We start from the raw sequence: 5,591 nt of genomic DNA, 5'->3' as shown, positions 1-5,591 counted from the left end.
AATTAGTTTCGCTTTTTACTTCCGTGTTCGGGCCTCGGTTTCCCTTGTTGTTCTTCTGAGTAGAGCCATTTTTCCAGTTGAGTCTTTTTTATTTTTCTCTATCATGACTTATTTTTATACGTCATTCCGAAGCTTTTATTATTCCGTTTGACTAATTTGGCGATTTTTCTTTCGCTGCTCTGATATTCTGGCGTTATATATGAATGCTGGTCATCGTGTAACTTTTGTTACATATTTTTAACTTTCGGATCCATGCTCCGGTTTTTCGTGTTTTCCAGCGCTGACATGACATCATATGAGATCACACGTTTGGAGTTACACAAAAAGATATTGATGATGAAGGGAATGTCATTTTGTGATAAAAAAAATTCCTTCTGGATATTTTATCCCGAAGTTTGAATTTGGAGAATCATGTCGATGCCCGTGATAGTCTGGATGAATTTCTAAAGTGGTTCTTGTTACAATATCAGAAAAGGTGGGAAGAATCTCATCGTTTAAATAATCGATTTTTAGCTCGCAATAATGCATGGCTCACAGAGGAAATTATTTTCCCGGAAGTGGTCCGACAATACCTGCCAAGTACTTCTCCAACGACCGGTATGTATTTTCTGATTTTTATTTGTAGCGCTATATTATGAACAAAGGTTTTTGCTTGGAATTTATATCTTCAACCTATTGTTTCATCAGGTTCATTGGGGCGCCCTAAAAAAGATTTTATCACTTCCTCAGATAGGTCAAAAAAAAAGAAAAGTGCATGATATCATAAGTTCTTCCTCTTCTGCTGAGCTCGCGTTGGCTGCACCTCTTAGTCTAAAACAGGAAGGGGACCGTGCTGCCGCTCAACTTATCACGGAAATAACGACAACCACTCCTACTAGAGCAAACAGAGTTCTGACTAAGTGGAGGAAAAAAGAAGAAATGTATTCGGAGATGTCACCTGAGGAGGCTCTATCTTTGATTATTTCCCTTGACCTGACAAAGAATCAGTATAATTCACTAAGACGCTCGGCTCTTAGTTACGGGCACAACCTTTATCCCAGTTATATGCGAGTATTAAACGCAAAACGTGCAGCTTACCCGGAGGAAATTCGCATTACAGAAAACTTGTGCGAAGTGAGATTACAAGCTCTTTTACACCATATATCATCGCGGATACTGGCTTGCGTTTCCACTGCTCCATCATCCAGTAATGAAGCGAATTGCATTTTAATTTGCAAATATGGATTTGATGGAAGCTCAGGCCATTCCCAGTATAAACAGGTGTGGGAAGAGGCAGATATTTCGGATGAATACTTATTCATGAGTTCCATGGTTCCCCTTCGCTTGGTGAATAACGCAACCGGTATGAGTTAGAGGATTTTTGCGTTTCATATTTTGTTCTTTTGGGCGAAATGGTACAATTGAGTAGTAATGATATATGCCCTATTATAGGTGAGATTATCTAGAAAAATCCTCGCCCTTCGTCAACCAGATTTTACCGGCCCATTCGCCTTCAATGGTTAAAGGAAACCAAGGAGGTTGCAAAGGCGGAAAGGAATTATATACAAAGCCAGATAGACGTTTTGCAAAATTTAAAATGGGGAAATCATTCTGTTAACTTTAGCTTAGTTCTAACCATGATAAATGGAAAGGTAACGCTTATGCTTTTTTGAAATTGTTGAAAAAATGGATAATGTTATATATTGCTAAAAAAACATGAAATCCATTTTCAGATATGCAATGCGTTGACTGAAACTGCTACAATGAGGTGCTACATCTGCGGAGCGAGAGCTTCCCAAATGAATGATTTAAGAGCTATAAAAGATCTACCAGCAGATGTAACTAATTATTCCTTTGGACTCTCAACATTACACTCCTATATTCGGTTTTTCGAGTGCGTATTGCACATATCATATAGACTGGAGTTCAAACAGTGGCAGGTAATTAATAATCAAAACAGGCTGAAAAATAATTTTTTAGTAAAATATATTTCTGATTGCTAAATAAATAATAAAAATATTTTTCCAGGCCCGCGGAAAACTTAAAACACAGCTAAAAAACAAAAAAAATAGTATTCAGAAGGCGTTTAGAGAAAGGATGGGGCTAATTGTGGATGTGCCAAGGCCTGGCTCAGGAAACACCAACGATGGCAATACGGCAAGACGTTTTTTCGATTCTCCAGAGCTGGCCGCTGGTATAACAAGTAATTGTATTAAGTGAACATCACTTCAGAGTAATAGCCACGCATAGGAGAAGTTACGTTTGTTTATACGCACAAACTGTGATAAAAATATCAATTTCTTATGTTTTTCGTATATTCTATTGTGGTTAATGCGAATTTATTCATATTTTCATTACAGGAGTTAATATTGACCTTATAAAAAAAATTTCAATAATTCTAAGGGCAATACCTAGTGGAATAAGTCTCAATCATGCAGTATTCTCGGATTACTGCCGGAGAACAGCGGAACTGTACGTGGACCTGTACCCATGGTATTATATGCCAACCACGGTCCATAAAGTGCTGATGCATGGAGGATAAATTGCGAAGGAGGCAATTCTCCCACTAGGGCAACTATCCGAAGAGGCATTGGAAGCTAGAAATAAGGACTCCCGAAAATTTCGTCAAAGGTTCACTAGAAAGCACTCAAGAGTGGCCACTAATCAGGATCTCATTCAAAGACTGTTGATTACGTCGGATCCATTTATTTCATCAACCCTGACAGTAAAACAGAAAATATCAAGGAAAATGCCTAAAGAATTGAGGGAACTACTAGATTTAGATGAAAGTGAAGGAGAAGAGTCAGATAGTGGTGATGACCAAGATTCTTCGGAGGACTGAAGTATTGAATTGATTGAAGTTTCAAACAATAATCATAATTACTAACACCCAGGGTGATATTAGGCAACATCAAAATTGTACATTTCCTTATTCCTAGGTGTTTAACATTAATTTTATTTCATTCGTAAGATTTATAGTTAGCATTTTTTGCTTATTTCATTGTACACATGTTTATTATGATTTCAAATTATTCCCTTCAGGAGTGTATATCCTGCTTTTTCTTCATCAAATTTGAAAAATATTTGTATTGGTCTGTCTTTTGATTTAGTATTAATTGAGGTATATTCTCTAGATAATTTACATTGGATGGGATGTTCAATAGTTAAACATGCAATGGAAGAATAAAAATGCTATTTCATAATTTCCATCTTTATATAAAATACGCCATTTTATTAAAAAATAAGGTAAAAAAATCTATTTAACCATTTCAATCCCATCATTACTAAAACTTCCTCGTGGTAATATTGCATGGTTAAAAAGGAAAGGGAGCGGAAAAAACCCTTTGGAAAAACCCCTTCGGAAATTCCCTCAACGGCCGCGCGGTATCAAAAAATGTCCCTTTTCGCACGCTCCTCCTCGGCGTGGGTGAAAAGGGAAAGAATTAGTGAAAGAATCCGGGCTGCAGCCTTTCCTGGTAACTGTGCATGGCAAGCTTCGCGAGAAAACTTAAATCCTACCCAAAGGGTGTTCCTAATGTGCTTCCGTAGTGAAAGAAAAAGTGTAATGATTCAGTTAGGTTTCGAAACCAAAGCATGTTTACCAGAGTTACGGCGTTCAGTAACCAAGTATATCGATCCAATATTCTAGTAATGTCTTCAGTTAAGTATTTTGGGTCAAAAGAGACTGTATAGTGTGCTTAAAATTACGATTTTAAATAATTAAGTTCCAAACAAAGTGAAATATCCAACGGTGTCCCTGAGTCTCTAGGCCCCCGTGTCGCGGAGCCGGGACGTGCAGCGCGATCGAAAAATCGCGTTCATTAATGAAGGGGCAAACTTTTTTCAAAGATTTTTGCTCCATTCTCTTAAATGATGTCTATTAAATGCTCTGAGGAAAAATTGGAGATATGTTTTTTCTTAAACTAAAGATATTGTTTACTTTATGTCAAATTTGGCCAGAAAAAAGGGTCCGCCATTTTGCGACATTATACTGCACCAATACTAACCAAAAAGTTAAAAAATAATGGAAAATGTAGATAAAGTACCATATGTTTGGAATATAACGTTTTTTACTGCATTAAAATCCTTCAAAAACTCTACCAGCAGTTTAACTCCGAAGTTTTTCGGAGAAAAACGAGATCGGGCGTGTTTTTGGAAATTTGGTCATGTTTGATCCCCTGTATCTCAGTAACGGATTAGATATAGGAGAAATAACTTATTACACCGTAATCACCAACTATTTGTGAGTATATACGCCAAGTTTAAAGTCTCTACCTCAAAAAACGCAATTTTGGACTTTTGTCCAGCTTTTTCCGATTTCAGACCACTGTGCGTCGGGCGTTTTAGGCTGAACATGCCCATGTTTGACGGGTTACACAGGTCAACATAACAATCACACAGACCTATCAGGTACGAAATATTATAGGCCATATCCTCTAGAATCCGAATACATAATTCAAAACTTCCTCGCAAAAAGTCGAAAAAATGACTTTTGGCCAGCTTTTTTCGAATTGGGACCACTGTGCGACGTCTGTCGCATCGTCGAGTGTGCATGCTGGTATTCAACTTATTCTTAACAGATGTGATGCAGGATTAACGCAGTCCGCCCATACTCTCCTCTGGTTTTATGATGATACAGTGATACATGCATCTTTCGATTATGAGCCGCAGATTCTTCCCTAGCAGTTTATGGTGTCGCTGGATCTCTCGACATAGCGGGGGATTAAGGGTATTACCCCTTCATAGTTTTCTGTTGTAAATAATTATGCGAGTGAAAGTCTTTAGAAAAAGGAATAAAAGCAGATTAAATTGTGTTAATGTTTTTATATATTTAATAAGTCTTCTTTCAACGAAATAAATTTTTAATGCATTTTCCAAGCGTTCAAAGCCTTCCAAAAAGTAGCATTACGGGATCCCCTTAAAATAGACATTGGTTTGGGCAATGAGCAATTTTTTCTTATAATTAATAGTAGCGGGCTTAACTTGATGGAAATCCATAATCGCAGGAATAGAAGGAACAACAAGTTTGCTATTTCCATATGGTACTATATTATGGTACTAGGGAAATTCAACTTAATAAATGTTACTATGTGGAAATAGCAAAGTTGTTGTTCCTCCTATTCCTTCCATTTCTTCAACTTTTGAAATTTTAAGTATTCACCGAAGGCCAAATCTGGTGAATACGGTTAATTATGTAATAATTGAAAAGTAATTATTATGCTGACCTGTGTAACCCGTCGAACATGGGCATGTTCAGCCTAAAACGGCCGTTGCGACGCGTAGAAATAGTCGATTGTAGGGAAACTCAACTTAATAAATGACTATTACTAATGAAAGTATTACTGCACTTTTCCACGAGTTATTTGTTCGGAGAGTGCTCTTTTTTGACGGTTCGTGATTTACCTGGAGATTTTTTGTGGTTTTGTGACTTCCATGTGCATTAATAATCATCTTTTATCTTAAATCCGAGATTTATATGTGCTTGGAATTCACTCCTATTGTTTGACGGAGTCATTGAAAATTTGGCTAAGAATTTTCAAAGGGGTAATTAAAAAAAATTCAGAAACATTCTCGTTTTAAAGGTATTACCCTCAACCTCTTAAATGTATTTT

General features: G+C 36.9%; 1 long non-coding RNA gene across 1 annotated transcript; it reads left to right on the top strand.

Annotated features, from left to right (window-relative positions):
- Positions 1-347: 347 nt before the first annotated feature.
- Positions 348-2,158, top strand: LOC124153456. The gene is made up of 3 exons (XR_006863661.1): positions 348-597; positions 1,713-1,919; positions 2,008-2,158. It is a non-coding gene; the product is annotated as an uncharacterized LOC124153456 (long non-coding RNA).
- The last annotated feature ends 3,433 nt before the right edge of the window (positions 2,159-5,591 follow it).

The sequence above is a fragment of the Ischnura elegans genome, chromosome 1 (assembly GCF_921293095.1).
Source record: "Ischnura elegans chromosome 1, ioIscEleg1.1, whole genome shotgun sequence".
In the NCBI taxonomy this organism is placed as follows: Eukaryota; Metazoa; Arthropoda; class Insecta; order Odonata; family Coenagrionidae; genus Ischnura; species Ischnura elegans.
This window is presented reverse-complemented; position numbering and strand designations above follow the sequence as displayed.